General features: G+C 45.3%; 1 protein-coding gene across 1 annotated transcript in view; it reads left to right on the top strand.

Annotated features, from left to right (window-relative positions):
- Positions 1 to 23,189, top strand: part of LOC132388617 (oocyte zinc finger protein XlCOF6-like) — a 288,409-nt gene that overhangs the window by 94,210 nt on the left and 171,010 nt on the right. The window lies entirely within an intron of this gene.

Genomic DNA, 23,189 nt, shown 5'->3' with positions numbered 1-23,189 from the left:
TTTATGGCGAGTCGCAATGCAGACAGGAATGAATATAACAATGGGCTTTGAAGAGGTAGAAAGTGACTTGAGAACTCTTGGCGAGTTGCACTGTGAAGAACAGGAGGCGACTGGAGAGAGTGTGGGCAGGTCAGAGGGAAACCTGTGTCTGGTGTCCAAAGAGGCGATGAAGCTCCTTACTGAATACATTCATGAAGGTGAACACAGCGTAAAAAGGCAGATATGCCAAGCATGCCGACGCTCCGAAAGTGGACAAGATGGAAACTTGGAAAACATTATGATAGATGATTCCCCGATACCGGAAGTGATATAGTCCAGGTAATGTTGGAAGGCGAGTAAAGATATTGCGACACTTTTGGACAAGATATTTGTGTCTTCGCTGGCCATAGAAGTAGAACTGGAAGACTGGGTGACGGCAAATGTTATTCTACTGTTGACGAAAGATAATAGGTACACTCTTTCGAATTAGAGACCAGTGAATATTATGTCAGTAGTGGGTAAACTATTGGAGAAGATTATTGTGGAGGGAATTTTTGGGCATTTGGAAAACACGTAGTCCAGCTACGGAGAGTCAACATGGCTTTTTGAGGGGCATGTTGTCCTTTATGAACCAGATTGAATTATTTGTAACAGTGAAAAACAAACAGATGAATCAGAACAGTCGATGTGGATATATTAATCTTGCTCAGTCGTTTGATCCGTTCTCAATAGTAGACTCATTCAGAAAGTCTGGAGGCATGGGATCGAGGGAAACCAGGCTGTGCTAATTCAGAATTGGCTTACTCACAGAAGAGAGTTGATGTAGTAGATAGAGTGAATTCTGGCTGGAAGACAGCGGTCAGCAGTATTCCGTAAGGAGGGTCGAAATTTCGGTAGACTTTACAACTATATTTGGACTCTGTAGTTATAACCGATTTAATCTGACAACCGAGCAGCAGCTGGATAATTTATGGAAATAGGGCTGACGACGTAAGCAAATCGCTGAGCTATTGACTGCACCGCCACGTTGACTAAACTTTAGACAACTTTAGACAAGTCTAAAGTTAAGATTGGATCAGCCATGGTCATGTTGAATGGCGGAGCAGGCTTGAGGGGCCGATTGGCCTACTCCTGCTCCTATCTCTTATGTTCTTATAAATTGACCTGTGATGTCCATATTACAGGGCAGATGCTACAATGAATTCAAAACAATCTTTTCCAATGGAACCCGACAACTTAAAACCAGCATTCCAAAGTGTTGAGCAGAAGCCTTTGGTGCTCATTAAAAGAACCAGCCTTCCAAAATGAAGATTCCAAATTCCCAGTTCAAGTGCACACCATTTTATCCTAATACCAATTTACCTCTGAATCGTGGTTTTATCGTATAACCATATAAATATTACAGCACTGAAACAGGCCATCACAGCCCTTCTAGTCAGTGCCGAACTCTTACTCGCACCGAGTCTCACCGAACTGCACTCAGCACAATACCCTCCAATCCACTCCTGTCCATATACCTATCAATTTTACTTTAAATTACAATATCGAACCTGCCTCTACCACTTCTACTGGAAGCTCGTTCCACAAAGCTACAACTATGTGAGTAAAGAAGGACCCCCTCGTGTCACCCCTAAACTTTTGCCCTCAACTTTCAACTCATGAGCTCTTATTTGAATCTCCCTACTCTCAATTGAAAAAAGCCTATCCACGTCAACTCTATCTATCCCCCTCATAATTTTAAATACCTCTATCAAGTCACCATTCAACCTTTTACGCTCTAAAGAATTAAGACATTATTTGTTCAACCTTTCTCTGTAACTTAGGTTCTGAAAATCAGCTAAGATTCCAGTAAATCTCCTCTGTACTCTCTCTATTTTGTTGACATCTTTCCTATAAATCGGTGACCAGAACTGTGCACAATACTCTAAATTTGGCCTTACCAATGCCTTATACAATTTTAACATTGCATCCCAACACCTATACTAAATGTTCTGATTTATAAAGGCCAGCATACCAAAAGCTTTCTTCTCCACCCTATCCACCTGATATTCCACCTTCAGGGAGCTATGCACATTATTCCTAAATCAATCTGTTCTACTGCATTCCTCAATGCCTCCATTTACCATGTATGTCCTAATTTGATTATTCCTACAAAAATATAGCACCTCACACTTATCAGCATTAAACTCCATCTGCCATCCTTCAGACCAGTCTTCTACCTGCCCTAAATCTCTCTGCAGACTTTGAAAACCGACGTCATTATAAACAACGCCACTTACCTTAGTATCATCTGCATACTTACTAATCCAATTTACCACCCTATCATCCAGATCATTAATGTATATGAAGAAACAACATTGGACCCAGTACAGATCCCTGAGGCACACAACTATTCACTGGCCTCCAACCTGACAAACGGTTATCCACCACTACTCTCTGGCATCTCCCATCCAGCCACTGTTGAAACCATTTTACTACTTCAAAATTCATACCTAACGATTGAAACTTCCTAACTAACATTCCGTATGGTAACTTGTCAAAGGCCTTACTGAAGTCCATATAGACAACATCCCCTGCATTCCCCTACCCTCGCCAACTTTCCTATTAAGCTCTTTTAAAATTCAATAAGATTTGTCAAACATGACCTTCCACTCACAAATCCATGTTGACTGTTCAAAATCAGACACTGTCTATTCAGAAAATTATATATAAGTTCTCTAAAAGTAATTTCCAATAATTTACTCACCACTGACGACAAACTTACAGGCTGATAATTGCTAGGTTTACTCTTATAACCCTTTTTAAACAATAGAACCACACTAGCAATACGCTAATCCTTCGGCCCCATCCGCGTTTCTAATGACATTTGAAATATTTCTGTCAGTGCCTCTGCTATTTCTACACTAACTTCCCTCAAGAATCTATGGAATAGTCTGTCAGGACCCGGAGACATATCCAGTTTTATATTCCTTAAGAGCTCCAGTAATTCCTCTTCTTTAATCATCATAGTTTCCATAACTTCCCTACTTGTTTCCCTTACCTTACACAATTCATATAACCATATAACAATTACAGCACCGGAACAGCCCATCTCGGCGCTTATAGTCCGAGCCGAATGCCTACTCCCACTTAATCCCACTCGCCCGCACTCAGCCCATAACCCTCTATTCCTTTCCTGTCCATATACCTGTCCAATTTTACTTTAAATGACAACACCAAACCTGCCTCTACCACTTCTACTGGAAGCTCGCTCGACACAGCTAACACTGTCTGAGGAAAGAAATTCCCCCTCATGTTACCCCTAAACTTTTGCCCCCTAAATCTAAACTCTTGTTTGAATCTCCCCTACTCTCAATGGAAAAAGCCTATCCACGTCAACTCCATCTATCCCCCTCATAATTTTAAATACCTCTATCAAGATCCGCAAACTTGCTGATCCGGACAGTTGATATAAATTAGAAACTGCTACGGACACAGCGACGATCCCTCTCATCACAGGTCCCCAGTCAAAGAGACAACCATCCACTACCACACCCTAGCTTCCGCAACATAGCCAATGACGAATCCAGTTTTCTACCTCATCGTGAAAGACAAGCGACTGAACCGTCCCGACCATCCTCCCCTACGGAACCTTACAAACTCCTTGCTGAAGCCCCTGTAGACGGCATCCACTGCCTTGCCTGCAACACCATTCCTGGTAACATCCTCGTAAAGCTCTGTAAGAATGCTTAGAGATGACCTACGACGGCCTGATCCATACTGACTATCGCTAATGTTCCTGTTTGTCCAGACACTTCCCTCCATGCCCCATGACCAGCGGAGTCTGAACACGGTGGACAATTCCTCATTACGTAATACTTGATGTGTCCCTTCCAAGCAAAACTATCCATATCATCCAGCTGCCGGTACTGACATATATGCCCTCTTGATGTTAAATTCTCCTGCAATATTATCAGACGCATTGAGAGTAGTCTGGTAAAGGAATGCGTCGTAGCTTTAAATAACGAATCGACTGGACTTAAGTAGTAAGATACGATACACTAGATAGAGCATAGAACATAGAATATTAGCAGAACCAGATTTAATATCATGGGCATTTGTCGTGAAATTTGTGAACTTTACGGGAGCAGTACAATGACATGCACGATGATTAAATACAGAGGGAAAAAACGAGTTGTAGGTGGCAGCGGGGAAGAAGCTATTCCTGAATCGCTGAGCCTAAGTTTTCAGGCTTCTGTATCTCCTTCCCGATGGCAACGCTGTGTACAGGGTGCGTCCTGTTGGTGGGCAACTTTAATGATGGACGCCACTCTTACAAAAATAACCCATTGTAATAATGATCAGTGAGGTACAGAGAAGCTGGGTTTATCAACAAGTAACTTTTATTATTTGAACTAAAATGCAGGTAGATTCATAGGCTATCTACCTGTCTGCACCGTGCGAGAACCCTGGACACTCCATGAACATTCAATGGAGAAATAAGGAAAGGAGAAATGGAAAGGAGTCGTCGCTGGACACAGAGTCGAGAGAGAAACTGGGGAGAAAGAGACGGGAACAGTGATTGGTGAGGTAGCGAGAGATGGAGGAGGGTAGAGAAAGACCGTGGGGAGGGAGGCCGGGGAAGTCGAGGGATCCGGTGTGGAGATCGGGGGATGGGGACAGGTTTTAGATGGAGAGAGAGATCGGAGTCGGGAGGGAGTTTGGTGTCGGCAGAAAGCGGGAGGAAAGGAGTGAGAAACGCGGAGGGAGAGGGAGACGTGACAAAGAAAATGTGCAGAGATAAGGGGGGCGAGAAAGTGACTGTATGAGAAAGAAAATGGGGAAGGGAACGTCCGCAGGGAGGGTGAGAGGTTGGGGTATTTAGAGAGAGAGGCTGGGAAAGCGAGGCCGGGTTTGGGGAGAGTCTGGGTACAGAGTTTGTGAGAAACGGGTGGGAGGCGAAAGAGACTAGGGAATGTAGAGATACGGCGGCGAGAGTCTGAGAAGAGAAGTACGGGAGGGAGAAGGAGACGCAGCCGAGATTCTAGGAGAGGAGAAATGGCAGAGGGAGAGAGAAACTGAGGGAGATCGGGTTGGGCGGGGATAGAGCTAGGGTACAGAGATAGAGGAGAGACTTCGGAGAGAGCGACTGGGAGGAGAGACTTGGGAGAAAAACTGGTGTAGAGAGAGAGAGGGCTCAGAGAAAGACCAGAGGGAGGGAAACCGGGGAGGTAGCGAGATCTGGGATGAGAATAGATATTTGGGATGGGGAGAGGTCAGTTTGAGGAAGGAGACTATAAGACAACTCGGAAGGAGAGAGCCTAAGACAGGAGTTGGGACGGCGTAGGAGTGACGGCGGGTAGGGAGAGAAATTCATGGCAGGAAGAGGCGAGAGGGAGAGACCGGGATTGGGGAGTTAATCGTGGAGAGAGAGGCAGAGTTCGATACTAGAGGCCGGCGGTAGGGGTTGGGGAGACTGGTGGATACAGAGAGACGTGATTTTAAAATACTTGGGAGGGAAATAGACACACTGGGAGTTGAGAGAGAGAAAGAGAGAGAGAGAGAGAGAGAGAGAGAGAGAGAGAGAGAGAGAGAGAGAGAGAGACAGACAGACAGACAGACAGACAGAAAGAATGGGATAAGGTAGGGAAGTGTGTGTCAGAGAAGTTTATCCACAGAAGCACTGAACGATGAGAGGACTTTCAATCCTGCAGGGAATTCTGGGATTAAAGCGCTTCCATTCCAAAGTCCTTCAAAAACAAGCAACCCGGGTCATCCCGCTGACCTCTCCCACCCAGCCGGCTGGACCACACTCCTTCCCACACCGTATCCCCGATCACGCTTTCCTAAACCGGTCTTCACGATCTTCACAGTCTCTCTCCCTCTCTGTGATCACATCCGTTGGCTCCTGTTACAAAAGCGCGAAGTAGTATGATGAAACATACTAAGTCATGTTGATAATGGGACATTCTGGACAATTTACAGTGTGGGACCTTCTCCCTGGGGCCCCTCTATCCACTAGCCGGCTGTATAACCTGCCGGGCCATAGAGGGAAGCAATGGAGGCTTACCTAAACGACACTCTCGCGGCGGGCATTATCCGACCCTCATCTTCCCCTGTAGGTGCATGATTATTCTTTGTGGGGAAGAAACACGGCTCTCTGCGCCTCTGCATTGGATACCGTGGCCTGAACAACATCACCATAACGAATAAGTCTCCACTGCCCCTCATCAACTCTGCCTTCGAGCCCCTTCACGTAGCCACAACTTTCTCTAAGTTGGACCTGCGGAGTGTCTATCACCTGGTCAGGATAAGGGAGGGAGGTGAGTGGGAAAACAGCTTGCAGCACCCCTCTTGGTCATTTCGAATAGCTGATCATGCTATTCGGCCCCATCAATGCCCCCGGTGTCTTCCAAGCACTGATAAATATGTCTTTACGGAAATTATTACCGTTTCGTTTTCTTTTATTTGGACGACAACTTAATCTCCTCCCGCAGTCTTCAGGAACACACCACCATGTCCGTCAGGTTCTGCAGAGGCTCTTGGAGAACAAACTATCCGTGAATGCTGAGAAGTGCGAGTTTTTAGTCCCTCCTGTCAGTTTCTTAGACCCGCATTGAGAGCGGGCAAGTGAGGACGAATCCCGAAAAGATCCGGAGTGGCCAAACTCCACGACAAACCCCAGCGATTTCTCAGGTTCGCAAATTTCTACCGTCGCTTCTTCAGGGATTACAGCCGGGTGGCCGCGCCCCTTACTCGACTCACCTCTCCTCCCACCCCCTTAAACTGGACCCCCCGAAGCGGACTCGGCCTTCTCGGAGCTAAAGATGCGTTTCACTTCCTCTCCCATCCTGGCCCAACCTGACCCGTCTGGTCAATTCATTGTGGAAGTCGACGCCTCCGACTCTGGGGTTGGAGCGGTCCTCTTCCAACGCTCCAGCCCAGACCAAGAGCTCCATCCCAGCGCCTCCTCCTCTCGCCGCCTAAACCCCGCCGAACGGAACCACGACGTAGGGAACCGGGAGTCACCGTCCGCCAAACTCGTTTTGGAGGAATGGAGACACTGGCTGGAGGGAACGGGATATCCATTCATCGTCTGGACGAACTACAAGAACCTCGCATAACTCCAAATTGTCAAACGCCTGAAATCCCGCCAAGCCCTTTGGGCATTATTTTTAGGCCGTTTCAGATTCACACTCGCCTATCGTCCTGGTTCCAAGAACGGGAAGACCGAAGCTCTCTCTCGTCAATATCTCTCCGAGTCGGGCTTCCCAACCCCGCGACCATCCTTCCACCATCCGGTGTGGTGGCTGCCCTCACCTGGGAGATCGAATCCATAGTCAGCGAGGCCCAGCGGACTCAACCTGACCCAGGGAATGGACCCGCCAGTCGTCTCTTCGTGCCCGACGCTGTTCGTTCTCAGGTTCTCCATCGGGGACACACTTTTCGTTTCGCCTGCCATCCCGGGATCGATCGGACTCTGTCCCTTCTGAAGAGACATTTCTGGTGGCCCTCCATGGATGCTGACACTCGTTCCTTCGTCTCTGCCTGTTCTGTGTGTGCCCGTGTAAAAGCCTCACACCGACCACCTGCTGGATTGCTTCGTCCCCTACCTTTCCCGAGCCACTCTTGGTCTCACATTGCGCTGAAAGTCATTACGGGACTACCCCCTTCACATGGGATCACTGCAGCACTCACCGTGATGGACCGCCTCTCCAAAGCTGTGCACTTCCTAGCCCTTCCCAAACTCCCTACAGCCCGTGAAACACCCGACCTCCTTCTTCATCACATCTTCCGTTATCATGTTACACCTGGTTTCCATCAGGACCTGCAGCGTAAAAACCCTAGCGGCACAACCACTAGTTGCCAGATCCTTGATTTTGCCTGTGTGGTGATTAACGTTTACCGACTGCATTGGACTGTATGCTCGAAGTTGTTTCTCCAGTATCGAGAATTACCTGTGAAACCCAGCCTCTCCGCGCCAAGGTAAGACTTCTGAAGTTTTACTTCAGTGTAACCCTGTCTCCACACCAGGAAGAGTTTTTTCCGCCGTTTCTTTCTCTACGCTTCGAGTCAAGATAAATTCTGTCCGACGTTTCCTGCCTACTTGCTCTCCCTCCTGTTTGCCGTTTACGTCTCCATCCTAACCAAATCTCCGTGCCTGTGTCCTGCACTTGGGTTCGCCTCATTCGTTGTAACAAGTACATTCTCTTCCTTAACATCTACACGCTTAATCTTCTCAATCCACTGCAAGTCATTTCTACAATCGGAAAGATCGTTTGTTTCGCAGTGAATGCTGAAGTAAAGAAATCACTAGGTGCCTCTGCTATCTCCTCCGGTTCCCTACACAGTTTTCAAAGCTCACAATTGATTGGTACTATTCTCTCATATTTTATCCCCTTGCTCTTCACATACTTTTAGACCGCCTTGTGGTTTTCATCAATACTGCTCGTAAAGGCCTTCTCAGGGCATCTAAGAGGCTCGTAATTTCGATCCCAATCTCTATCCTGCTGGCATTAAAATCTTCTGGATCGTTATCATTACCTGTTTTTTTTTTATTTCATGAGCATTTCATTCTGTATCTGTCAGTCTCTGCTACAGTGTGAGAGTGTGGGTTTCATTCTGTATCTGTCAGTCTCTGTCACAGTGTGAGAGTGTGGGTTTCATTCTGTATCTGTCAGTCTCTGTTACAGTGTGAGAGTGTGGGTTTCATTCTGTATCTGTCAGTCTCTACTGCAGTGTGAGAGTGTGGGTTTCATTCCGTATTTGTCAGGCTCTGCTACAGTGTGAGAGTATGGGTTTCACTCTGTATCTGCCAGTCTCTGTAATAGTGTGCGAGTGTGGGTTTCATTCTGTATCTGTCTCTGTTACGGTGTGAGAGTGTGGGTTTCATTCTGTATCTCTCAATCTCTGTAATAGTGTGAGAGTGTGGGTTTCATTCTGTATCTGTCAGTCTCTGCTACAGTGTGAGAGTGTGGGTTTCATTCTGTATCTGTTAGTCTCTGTTACACTGTGGGAGCGTGTGGTTTATTCAAAATCTAACAGTCTCCTCTACGATGAGAGAATTTGGGGTTCATTCTGTATCTGTCAGTCTCTGCTGTAGATTGAGAGTGTGCATTTCATTCTACATGTGACATTCTACTCCCGTGTGAGTGGTGGGTTCATTCTGTATCTGTCTGCTCCAGCTTTACGTGTGCTGTCTCAGTTCCGGACCTGTGAATATCTGACTCAGTGTCCGCCGATGTTGTTTTTTTCTCCTTCTTTCCCGCTGTTCCACCAATCAATTGAATACTCTTAAATTAGAATCTGTATTCCTGAGCTATTTTTAGAACAAGATTCTTCTGCAGTTGGATTATGTTAAAATTGTGAGATGGACAGTGAATTGATGAATAATGACGGTTGTGTTGAGCAGAACATTAAGCGTCATAGGGTCATATGGCAAACAAGCCATTCGGCTCGACGTAATTCTGCATGCTATTCGTTGCTAACCCACAGAGCGCCAACTGAGCAGCATTTGATCTGTAATCCTCTATGGTTTGGCAACACAACTTCTGAAATGTTGAATGAAATTTTAAAAAATAATAAATATATTAATTTATTTAAATAAATATGTGCGTAATTAATTTCATAAATTGATCGAAATAAAACCCGTCTCATGTACCTGCATTATTTATATAAATACATTTTCCTCAGCAATTCTAAATTGCTACCTTCACCGTGTATCTCTGCACTCTTATGTTTGCTGATTCTGTCACATATTCCTCTGTGTGAACGAGAGCGTGAATCAATTCGAGTTTTGTCCCGCTCATAAAGGTTTCGATTCTCTTATGACAGTTTTGGACTTGCCTGCAATATGCCATGAATTTTTGATTGGGAAAATTGTAATTATGTTGTTCTGGCAGCACCGAAAGGGTTTGTGTGTAGGAATTCGACTGAAGCTCAGGTCCGACGTTTGGAGTCATCTAAAGGTCCGTATTGCAGCAGACTGATGAACTCTGGGAAATTGCTGTCACTGCTACGTCACTGCACAGCCGGGAATGTCCCGCTCATCAGGGACATGGTGGCGGAAGAGCTTGTTCCTGTGTTGCAAGCCACCGTGCCCTATATTACACCCGTCAGTCCAGAAGAACAAGATGAACTGAGGTGAATGGACAGCAGATGGTGAACAGATTGACATTACAATGTGAACATATCACCTGGACATGTTGAGTTCATGGAACAGCAGAGAACAGGAGCAAGCCCTGTGACTCACTACTTCTGCGCTGAACAAGTTACCGAATGCGACTAAACTCGGATGACTGTACATGACCCATTTCCCTTCATTCACTGGGTGCTCATGTGCTTTGACTGAATATTTACCATTATGGGAATCTAGAGACTATACCGCAATAGAAGGCGGACATTCATCGTCAGCTCCCTTGATGAAATGAATATTTGAGAAGGCAAGAGAAAACACTGATGGATTAAAAAGATGGAGGATCACTTAAAAACTTCCCTGTAAGGGAGCAGGAGGGCTGGTGAGTTAGCCAAACTGGAATCAAGTTGGGTGGTGAAATGGAATCTAGATATAGAGGTAGGAATGACAGAAAAACCAGCAGACTATACAGATATAGACTAAATCATGACCCAGCAACAGGAACAGGAATTAGCAAAGGTACAAAGAGGAGAGGAGTCTGAAGATTATGGGAAATGTCGATGGATACAGGCACGGATTTGGATTGTACTTGATAGTGCTAAGTTTGATGTGCTGCATTGTGAAAGAAACCAGATGATGTACTTGCACTGTGACATTTGTGGGCATCAAGGAACAGATAGAACTATGGAACAGTTGAAGAATCTGCGTTGGTGGCCAAAACTGCGAGGAGATGAACATTATTGTAAGAATTGTTTGATTTGTGAACAGTGATAACCCAGATAAACCGGCAATAGAAGCAGTTTTAAGACCCGCTCCGTAGAAGGGCCCTGTGTTAACTTGCAGGATTATTTTGTTGGATTTTCACCTCCATGCACTGGAGGACTGAACTATATCCTCGAGATGGTGGATGCGATCACCAGGTGGAGAGAGGCTTCCCCATCTAGATAATGAAAACCGCTGAAGTTACAGCCAGGATGGTGTAGGACGGAATTTCTACCCTTTGCGGATTGCAAAGTTCTCTAGAATCATTCATGGTCCCCGCTACTCCGCAGATGTGATACAAAATGTAATGAAACTGTCTGGGGTAAAACACAGTTTGGTATCCCTTATCGACCACAACAGAGTGCAATTACTGAATGGATGAGCGGGACTTTAAAGACAATGCTAGCGAAAATAAACAAAAGGTTGGAAACCTTGTCTGGGCTAGATTTACCATCAACTGAACAATTAATTGACTCTATTAAGTCGGCCCATTGTGTCGCCGCCCATAAGAGGTGATGGAAAAAACAGCAGAGCAAAGCTTATTTCAAGGTGCGAACAGACAATGACAGGAAACAGAGCAGCACTGAGCAGTTACAGATGGAGTTCAACCCGGAAAGGTAGAAAGTGATTCTCTTTGGAAGGATGAAGTTGAAGGCAGAGGTGATACTTTCTCGACTCTACCGAGGGCCGTTCCTTATAACGAGTTACACAATGGAAACAGAGTGATGGGACTCTCTCCAATAATTCGAGGGCCGCTCATCGCTACGAGAACCACAATCGGCACGGAGCGGTGCACTGCAGGAGCAGAGGGAAGTGTGATTGACAGGTGAGCTTGAAAACAACCGCTGTTCTGCACATACTGATAGTGACGCTGGAAAGGCAATATACCTGACAGTAAATCAGGAGAAAAAAAAGACAACTTCGTGGCAAGTAATACTGGGAATCTGGGGATTATGCATAGATTTTACTTAATATCTTTGTTCAAACAGATAATTGATGGATAAATACTGGTAGAATTGTGGAGGGTTGAGAATATCTTCAAAGCTAAACAGACTGCAACGCATGTAACGGGTATGGGATGGTCAAGTCATTCACTGGCTGAGGTCAGGGTCCTGCCAAGCGGCCCGTGTCTGCGCTGGAAAACATTGTTCTTCAAACTTTCCACAGCCCTCGCTAATTTCCCGAGGACACGCTCTCCTTTTGATCACAGGTCACTGGAATATCGCTGTGGATCCTTTACAGTGTTTGGAGAAATATGTGCAGTGTATTTTATTGTAACACATGTCAGCTGTCACTCTGATTTCCATCACTCACACCGCCCGGAATGACTGGAACGAACGTAATTAATGGACGAATATTCCCCTTCAATAATGAAGTGTTCTCCATTTCACCTGTCGGACTAAACTCCTTCTCTCAACTTCAGAAGCAAATGTGCTCCATTGAATGTTAGAACAGAAATCAACTTAATTATGAACGCCTATGTTTGAAATAACACTATTAGATAAAAGGTCCTGTTTAAATTGCTGAGGCCAGGGGTCAGGGAAATTAAACTGGCAACATTAACGTCATATTTTTGCATTAATGGAAATAGATTGCAATATCCTTTGAGGAGTCAAACACATGACACAATGATTAGGTGAGTACAAACAATTTAATGTAAGTGTTTGTTCAGTTGCTTGTCACTAATGTCCCTGACGTGATAGCCACGTTAATTGCCTCAGTGGAATTGCTCTTACCTCAATAAGAGTCTGCTAAACCGATCACCAGTTCATCTGAGCATCTGAAACGTTCCACACAACTGAAAGCTGCTTCTGACGGAATATGGGATATGCGGCGATTTACTACATTGCGGCCATTTTCTATCCCACACTTGTAGCGGTTGGTGTCCCCGGTAAGATGCCGGAGCTCGTTACTTTATGTACGGTGCCGTCGTTACTCTGCTGCGGTATCCGCACTGTTACTGAGCAGAGATGCTACCGTCGGTTGAAACGTGTTTCTGGAATGGAGGATTCAGGCAACTGATTGTATTTTTTTTCATTTTTGTACTTTGGTCGAAGTGATTTTTCTTTTGTCAATTACGTGTGTGCCGATATTGACTTTGTTTTATAATTTCACCTCGCTAAGCTTTCTGAAGTGATGCTGGTCTCTGCTTTTCTAGGTCCGAGTCTCTATCAGTGCAGACACTTCGACCTGAAAACAACGTGGCAGCCTAATTAAATGACGGTCCAGTCTATTTCCGACATGTAGATCTGTTCTGACATTAGTTAGTAAATGATAAATTGTGTTTTGTTCTTTTGATTCCACATCGTCACCGCTGCAAACAATCTCTTCAACTGCTTCGCCCCTTATAAATGAAATGCTGTTGTTTACTGGGACGATGGTCCGTTCACCAGTACGTGAGCTGTGTAACTCAGAGTCTTTGCTCTGAATTGCCCAGCCGGAGACCGCACACACTGGACTCCCGCTTTCCACTTCCTAACGGATCATATCCATACGGGAATTCAGACAGTTGCTGCTTACCATATTTCTATTTTGTTTTCAAATTTCCTGCAGTTAATTTAACGGCGATTGTGATCCTATCTCGGGGAAAATGCGGACTCTCCAAATGCATCACCCGTTACCTGGTTGGAATGGCAATAGCGGATCTGATGGTGGTTATCATTTTTGCTTTAGTGGAACAAACCAACAATATCCACATTTATTCCAGATCCCTGCTCATCACTCCTGTATGCGCTCTGACTCTTGTGTTTGAGGCTGTGACGCGGGACTGCTCTGTTTGGTTCACGGTCAGTTTTACCTTCGATCGCTTCATCGCAATATGTTGCCGAAAGCTGCGGGAACGATACTGCACCGAGAGAACAGCAACGGTGGTTATAGTGACCGTGGTTATAGTGAGCTGCGGGAAATGTGTCCCGTTTTACTTTGTGATTGAACCTTACGTCATCATTGACAACATGCCGTGGCGGTGCACCGTCACATATGAATACGCTACTTCACCCGTGTGGAGAGGATACCAATTACTGGACAGTATTTTAACACCATTGTTACCAATCGGCTTAATCCTGGTGTTTAACGGGTTAACCGTAAGGTATATCGTTGTGGCAAATAGAGTCCGCAGAAAGCTTCGGCACAGCAGCGACAATCAGAAAGATGCCGAGGTGGAAAAACGCAGAAAATCGATGATTTTGTTGTTTTCTATATCAGCTAATTTCATATTATTTTGGATGCCCAGTGTAGCGCATTCTCTAAAATGGCAAGTGCAAAACTATTTTTACGAGGACAGATATTTTAATTCCCCGGTATACATCCTACAGCAATTTGGGTTCATGTTGCAAAATCTCAGCATGTGCACCAATACTTGTATCTATACACTGACACAGAGGAAATTCAGAGAAGAGCTGAGGAATGGAATGAAGTATGTGTTTACATTAAATGGGCATCTGTGTAGATAACGCCCGCGTCTAATGACAATTCAGAGGAGTTTTCAAATAAAGCCTTTTTACAATGAACAGGTTTGGCAAATATGTCATTAATTCAAACATTCATATGCCTGGTCATCCAGAAATTGCAGATTTTGAGGAAGATTGCTGACTTCATACATTTCAGGTAGATAGCAATACAAACGCTCAATGCTGCTGGCGTGATTGTTACATTTGTTGAAGTATGTTCCAAACTATCACAGACACTCGACTGTCATAAGTGTAGGGATGGCTTCAGGACTTTCCGGGTTTTAAATGTTTCAAAATAGATACGGTCGGGTAACAGTGTGCAGAGGGAGTGCCATGGGAAACCAGGGATTGTATCGCAGCTGCAGAAAGGGAGGACAACGTGTCCCGTTTGCTTATTAATTGATAGTGCGACAAACACACAAACATGAAGTTGATCACTCCATTTGGAGTATTCTATGCAGTCGCCAACCAGATCAACCGTATAAGTGCAACGGGAACGTAAAGAACCGACCAGTAACCTAATATTTGACATCCGCCATGTTATTGGCACGGGTAACTGAAAATTCCAGGAAATTCTCTGGCAGCTCCCCAGTATAAAATGTCTAGGCATGGCATGATTTCTCAGTTGTGTCCAGGAAGGATTCATGTCATTATATGAATATATGCAGACTATCGAACGGTCCATACCGGATCTCATAATAGAAAAGGAAACGTATCAGGTGACAGATCTCTCGGTGGGTAAGCATTTCAGAGCAATAGGGCAGATCTGTCCTCTATTTACCTTGCACAGAGATAGGACCAGGGAGCATGGAATGTGTTTAACCGGGTTCTGCGATGTATGGGTTATGCTACCTGACAGGAACCTGGGAACGTGCATTGCGAAATGATGTACTCTTGGAAAAGTGAAACAGATAAGTGGACATTGTATAGGGAGCAGTGACATGGGGTTCAGTAAGCGCTTGTCTCATTGTCGCAGGACAAGGATGATAGCGTAAAGTAACCCTGGGTGACAAAAAATATTTGTAACAACTCTTCACCAGTAAGAAAGTAAGGTAATTAAGGTTTATGGAAAAAGGATCAGGCAGGGTTATGGAAGGTCACAATGCAGACAGGAGAAAATTTAATAATGGATTTAGAAAATTTAGAAGGGGACTTGAGAAGTCCTTGGCGAGTTTGCACTCTGAAGAACAGGAGGAGACTGTGGAGAGTGTGGACAGATCAGAGGTAAACGAGGAAAACTTGTGACTGGAGTCCAAGGAGGCGGTGAAGCTCCTCACTTAATACATTGATCAATGTGAACACAACGTCAATGCTCGAACATGCCGAGGCTGAGAAAGATGATGCGCTGAAAACTTGGAAAACATTATGATAGATGATTCTCCGGTGCTGGAACGGATATTGTTCAGCTGATTTGGGAAGGGAAACGAATACATTGCTGAGATTCTGGACAGGATATTTTTCTTTTCCCTGGCCACGGAAGTAGAACTAGATGGTTAGAAGGTGGTAAATGTTATTGATTTGTTGAAGCAAGATAATAGGGATACTTGTTGGAAGTATAGTCCAATGAATCTTTCATCATTAGTGGGTAAACTATTGTATAGGATAATGGAAGAGACAATTTATGTGTATTTGGGGAAACGTAGTCTGGCTACGGAGAGACAACGTAGCTGTTTGAGAGGTATGTTGTACTATATGAGCCAGATTAAATTATTTGTAAAAGTTAAAATAAATCAAACAGAAGAACGTGAGTAGTCGATGTAGGTGTATTAATTCAGAAAGTCAGTCGACATAGGATCGAGGTAATCCTGAATTAATTCAGAATTGGCTTCCTACCAGAAGGCAGATGATGCAGTAGATTAACTGAATACTGGCTGAAAGGCAGCGGGCAGCCGCTGTCTTCTAAGAGGGTGGAAATCTTGGGACATTTTGCAACTTTTGGACTCTGCAGTTGCAGTGTTCCGAGAATCAGGACTGAGGGAAATAACCGATTTAATCTGACCACACAGCAGAAGCTGGATAATTTATAGAATTAGGGCTAACGACGTAAGCAAAGCGCTAAGCGATTCACTGCACAAATGCGTTATCTAAACTGACCTGTCATTTACATATTACAGGGCAAATGCTACAATGACCTCAAAATAATCGTTTCCAATCGAGACCTGCAACTGAAAACCCGTATTTAAAAGTTCAGAGCAACTTCGAGTGCTCATTAAAATAACCATCTTTCCAAAGTGACAATTCCAAATTCCCAAGTCAAGTACACACCAATTTATCCCAATACTCCTAAAACGAGTTTTTATCGAATCGGTAGTAGATACGCTAAAACATCGATCCACTTAACCCTGAATCCACATGGCCGGTGTCTGAATCGGTGTCTCCCTCCGAAATTAATAATAAATGAAACAAACTAAAAAACACAGCGAGTGCAAGGCAAACACCCGTGCTCACACTTGTCTTCCTTCAAAACTTTCGTAGGCATACACCACTACTTCATAGAATTTCGAAGAGATATGCATCCTTCGAATTTTGCATCGGTTCCTGGACATCAGGTCTCGCAATGTGGCACAATTTTTTTTTGTCACGTGTATAGAGAAAAAAGAAGATTAATTCAACCATCCCCCAAACAAAAACAAAAGAAGCACACAACTCACATAAAGCCATTTCTTCTCTTTCTCTTTCAATTGAACTCATTTATGACCAAACATCGTGCTCTATTTTAAAACTGCAAAGTATTCATATTTTCAAAATATCGCAGAAAATGACATGCCCTTATTTGTTCATTGGTTAACAAACGTCTGTAATTGGAATAATAAAACATTTAAAAAAGCCTTTGGATTCCAAGACAAAGAGACACAGAAAGTAACGTATCGTCCAGGAGTTAATATTCAACACAGTTAAAACATGACGTCTCCACCACTCCAACGACTTCCAGGATTTCGGACCAAGGCTTGGATTTGGATTAAATGAAGCCTTTGTTTTATAGTACCGGGAGGAGTGATTCCCCTTACCGCCGATGAAGCAACGGATTTGCTCACTGTACTGGGACCGCTGTCACACCCACCCCCAGCCCAGAAATACTGTCTTTACTCCTTACTGAAGGGGTGAAGGTCTATTCCTGTAGTGTGATACTCCCTTTGTCATCTGACACCTTTGTCATCTACCTCTCTTGGATATGGAGATCCGCCGGTGTCTAATCTCATTCCCGGCCCAAAACACCCCAGCCTCCTTAATGGCCTTTCCGAGCTACCGCAGGCTTCTGGCTCAGGCGCTGAGAGAGCGGGAGGAGGGAGCACATTACGGAACTAATGTGCAACCCTGTCGGGCCCAAGGGGTTGCGGATGCTGCCCGACCTGCTGAGTTCCTCCAGCTTGTTTGTACGTGTTGATTTGAACACAACATCTGCAGTGTACTTTGTGTTTTGTGTTTGGGTATTCATCTCGGCTTCATCTTCCCGGGAGATGGCAGCCGCTTTCACCGGAGGGTGTGCGGCCTTCCAGACGGCCGGAGGGCTCATAGCAGGCTCTTGCTTTCTCTGTCCAGGCGAGAGGGAGGAGCTGATAGTCGCTGCAAATACATTCCGGGTTGAAAATATCCTGAGGCCAGCAGTGTCGAACGAAGTGAATGGAAGGTTGGAGATATATCTGATCTGCGTGATGCTGATGCATTGCCTCAGCGGAGGTATGGAAGTGGAGGTGGGGTGGGGAATCCCGGATAACCGCCACTTATATTTGGCGGTGCTCCTGGGCTCAAAGAAAGTGTGGAGAGAGAGCGGTAATGCGGCATTGGGCCGTCAGGGGGAGCTCCTCGATGGAAATGAAGGACTTCGCTGTTCTGTCGTAAATTCGCTCGATAGGTCACTTTAACTATTTATGGAATAACACAAGCAGAGGACTTGAGAAAGACACGATAATATTAATATTTTATTGTGATTCACTCTGTTCCAGCAGCCTCCATTCAAAAACGGGGAACATGGACAAATCCTGTAGCCCTGCGTCAGTCCTCAGAGTAATCCCACAAACACGTGTCAAACCCAAAATATTCTTAATGCACCATGATTGCCCCCACAGACTCGTGTCAGTCTCCAAACTAACACCACTACCCGGATCATTACCCACAGACTTGTGTCAGTCCCCAAATTAATCACACTATCCCGCTCTCCCCACAGCACTTGTCTGTCCCCGAACTAATCACAATGTCCCACTCTATCCTCACAGCCTAAGTCAGTCCTCGAACTAATTACACTGTCACAATCTATCCCCACAGTCCGCGTCAGTCCCTCAACTAATCACACTGTCCTACTCTATCCCCACAGTCCGCGTCAGTCCCTCAACTAATCACTCTGTCACAATCTATCCCCACAGTTTGTGTCAGTCTCCAAACTAATCACGCTGTCCCAGTCTCTCGCTAGAGTCCATGTCAGCCGCCGAACTAATCACATTGTCCCACTCTCTCCCCACAGTCCATGTCAGCCCTAGACGAATGCCACTGCCCCACTCTCTCCCTACAGCCTGTTTTAACCCCAGATTAATCCCACGGTCCGTTCTCTTCCCACAGGCCCACGTCAGTCCCCAGACTAATTCCACTGCCCCTCTCTCTCCACCCATCCCCGTCCTTGACAGTCTACAAAATAATCACGCTGTCCCACGACTTCCCCTCAGCCCGTATCCCCAAACTAATCACTCTGTCCCACTCTATCCCCACAGTCCGCGTCAGTCCCTCAACTAATCACGCTGTCCCATTCTCTCCCCACAGCCAGCGTCAGTCCCTCAACTAATCACACTGTCACAATCTATTACAATGTTACAATATATCCCCACTGTTACAATATATCCCCACAGTCCATCTCAGCCGCCGAACTAATCACATTGTCTCACTCTCTTCCCACAGTCCATGTCAGCCCTAGACGAATGACACTGCCCCACTCTCTCCCTACAGCCTGTTTTAACCCCAGATTAATCCCACGGTCCGTTCACTTCCCACAGGCCCACGTCAGTCCCCAGACTAATTCCACTGCCCCTCACTCTCCACCCATCCCCGTCCTTGACAGTCTACAAAATAATCACGCTGTCCCACGACTTCCCCTCAGCCCGTATCCCCAAACTAATCACTCTGTCCCACTCTATCCCCACAGTCCGCGTCAGTCCCTCAACTAATCAGACTGTCACAATCTATTACAATGTTACAATATATCCCCACTGTTACAATATATCCCCACAGTCCATCTCAGCCGCCGAACTAATCACACTGTCCCACTCTCTCCCCACAGTCCATCTCAGCCGCCGAACTAATCACATTTTCCCACTCTCTTCCCACAGTCCATGTCAGCCCTAGACGAATGACACTGCCCCACTCTCTCCCTACAGCCTCTTTTAATCCCCAGATTAATCCCACGGTCCGTTCTCTTCCCACAGGCCCACGTCAGTCCCCAGACTAATTCCACTGCCCCTCACTCTCCACCCATCCCCGTCCTTGATAGTCTACAAACTAATCACGCTGTACCACGACTTCCCCTCAGCCCGTGTCAGACCTTGAATCATACCGTCCCACTAACTCCCAGCAGCTTTGTTTGAATTCCTAAAGTAATTAGTTGTGGGAAGTGCAATTCTAATGCTATAAATCTGGAAACGGACTTTAAATCGGGTCGGATGTGTTCTGGGAAATGCACAACGGAAAGATGGATGCATTTTAGGCAGCACTTGCATGGGGTTCTGGATAGGTTTGTCCCATCGAGGCAGGGAAAGGTTGGTAAACTGCAGGAACAATGGGTGACAAGAGATGTGGATCATCTCGTCAACAGAAACCGTAGCTGGTCTAAGGCGTCACGGAAAAAAACATGATCACCGATTTCATAGCAAACAAAGGAATATAAACTGGAATCTTGTTAGTGCAAGTGGTTGAGATGGGGCATTCAGGTGTTGTTGTTTTTTTTTTAATCAATGTGTGTATTGTCCAACAAGAGGAGAATCTGTACTGGATCTGGCGTTGGGTAATGGACCGGGCAGCTGACCGACATTCCAGATCAAACAGTTACCACAAACCCTTAAATTTGACCATAACTGCAGAGAAGGACAAGCATGAAAGAGTATTAAAGTGGAGCTGGTTAAATTACGAGAGCATCGTGCAGGAACGAGGGGGCGTTAATTGGAAACGCCCTAAGGTAACTTGTACTAAAACGTACACATCCAGGAAACCAATTCCTTCCTTTTTGGATGCACCTTATGTGGTGAAATGGTTTCGCTACTGAACACATGTACCTCGTTAGTGACTTTTAAACTTCTGTGTGAAGCCCCTTCAGCTCCTCCGCTTCAACTAGAGAATGACACATTCTCCGCTGATATCAGAAATGTTTCGCGTTCGGCAACTTCCTGGTGAAACACATCTACAGCGGCTCCACATCCTTTAATTATTGGAAGCAAAAAGTTCCGATTCTCGATTCATACCAATATTATATATCATTGCATCGTGTCCTTTCCCGACAGTGACGGCAGTTTTTCGGGATGTACTGAAAACTACTTTATCAATACACTTCTCCACGTTCATTGATGCTTGGAATGCAATTCCCTGTCCGTCTCTACATCAGCACCCTCGAGAGCCCGGTCACTCTTTGTGAATGTCCCAGCCCTACTCACCCATGGAAGGTCATCACCACGTACCTCAATATTGACCCATGTCTGCCCTTCGATGACGATCTGACAAACTGATCAATTTCATCCCATGGATGACTTGTAACTACAACGAGTATCCGGACACAGTGAAATCTCTTCTTATCAGCCATTCATTTCAGACTATTCAACGTGGTAGCACGAAAGTAAATAAAAACAAAAGAATATACAATCTCCTGTTGCATTTACAGTGCAAGTGCAGCTCATGTTATCAAAGAGGAAAATACGACTCTCCAGCTCGCTATCAATGGCGCTACCAGTATACTACATCTGCAAAAACAACTGTTATGGTTGGTGCAAATGTAGTTAAAGCGGGCGCTATGTCCATTTCAGCTTTTGCACCAATACGCTGTTCGTTCGTACGGTGATTGAATCGCATTGCTTCATACCGGTGCGAACCTCGCCGGGAGCTGTTCTATCATGTGAAGGACTGCATCAAGTTCATGCACACACACACAAAATGCTGGAGGAACTCGGCGGGTCAGGCTGCATCTATGAAAATTAATAAATAGTGGAGTTTTCGTTCCGACCCTCCAACAGCAACGGAAAGGAACAGGAAGATGTCCGAATAAGGAATTTGGGGAAGGGGAGGAGGGCAATCTCGAAGCTGATCGGTGAAGTCAGGCGTTTGGGGAAGGTAGACCGAAAAAGTGGCTGGAAAGGGATGAGTAGAAAAAACAAAGAACTGGAGAAGGAACAATCTGATAGGAGAGAGTATCATGCGAGAACGTGGAATTGGAGAGGCCCAGGAGGGAGGTGACAGGCAGGTGGGTGAAGAGCAAGAGTTCAGAGAGGGGGAGTAAAGAAAAGGGAGAGGGGAGGGTGAAAATACCGGACGATAGAGATATTCATGTTCATGCCATAAGGTTGGAGTTTACCTGGACAGAACATCAGGTGTTATTCCTACAACCTGAGAGGGGCATCATCATGGTGTCAGAAGAGCCGGCCATGAACCGACATGTCGGCCAGGGAATGGATTTGCGAAATGAAATTATTGCCGCTGGGAAATTCAGCTTTTCGTTGATGGAACTGGTGTGATTGGCGAAAACTTAATTAATTTGATGAAAGTTCTCTGCCAGAAACGTCAGCAGTTTATGCATTTCCACAGACGGTGCCTGAGCTGCTGAGTTCCTCCAGGATTCTGTGTGTGTTGTGTTACAGCAACATATTCTATTTTATATCTTTCTGCAGCAAGATCCATGAACGAGACAATACCCTGAGTGAAACAAAGCATCCACGTGATCGCATATCATTGGTCTGTGAAGAGTCCATGGATGCTCGGAATGGAGAAGATCAACAATAACGATCATGAAACCGAGAGTCGAGCCTGAGCGTGTTTCACAATATCACTCACTGACTTCTCCAATCGTCATTTCCTCATCTGTGAGATTTTGCAATTTCGTGTCAAGCTATCTCATCACAGTTGGGATTTTACTTGAATTACATCATGTGAATTTTTACCCCACTTGTTGGAAGACACGTCAGCCTTGTGTAGTATTGAATATTCAGTGTGCTGGAGCGAGTATAAATGAATGAATGTGGAGATTCATCAGCTCAGAGTTTCTTCAGCGAGATCGCCGGCAGCTGGAAGACCGGCTGACTCTCACACATCATGCGAGAAGCATTTTTCCGTGTGAGAAAGATATATTACATGATCATTGCCGTTATTGGTGCCCCTGGTAAGAACATCGGCGAACTAACCGTTTGTGTGCGCGGACTTTAGACTCGTTCAGTTACCGACGGCGTTGTGATGCCGGTGTGTCAGTGAGTGCGGTGCAGACATTGTGATAAAACACTGTGTTCGTTCAGAAGTTCCCTTGCAGATTAATCCGTGACCTCGTCAGAAAATAAATCGGCAGATAAAACAGACGCAGAATGGAATATCTCGGAGATGGATTGATTTATTTGGATTCACATCACGCAGTTTTGATGTATCAATGCAAAGACGCTGACAAAATAAACTTCAGTGATCTAGTGCACTTGGCACCTTAACGGTCCACTATTCCGTATCAATTGTGCAACATGCTTTAAATTCAGATTCATATGTATTGCGCTGTGGTTTTAGAAATTATACAAGTTTGAAGGGAACCCAGGAAACAGAACCCCGCTGAGATTCAGGGGACAGCAGCAGACATCACCATTGAGTTAGACTCCGACCCATCGGGAGTTGCGAAAATTCGCATGAGGATCTGTGTGCGTTTTAGCGGGCCGGGTTCTGTTTCT

This window comes from Hypanus sabinus, unplaced genomic scaffold (assembly GCF_030144855.1).
Source record: "Hypanus sabinus isolate sHypSab1 unplaced genomic scaffold, sHypSab1.hap1 scaffold_367, whole genome shotgun sequence".
NCBI classification, from domain to species: Eukaryota; Metazoa; Chordata; class Chondrichthyes; order Myliobatiformes; family Dasyatidae; genus Hypanus; species Hypanus sabinus.
Note: the sequence above shows the minus strand (reverse complement) of the source record. Positions and strands in the feature narration are given on the sequence as shown.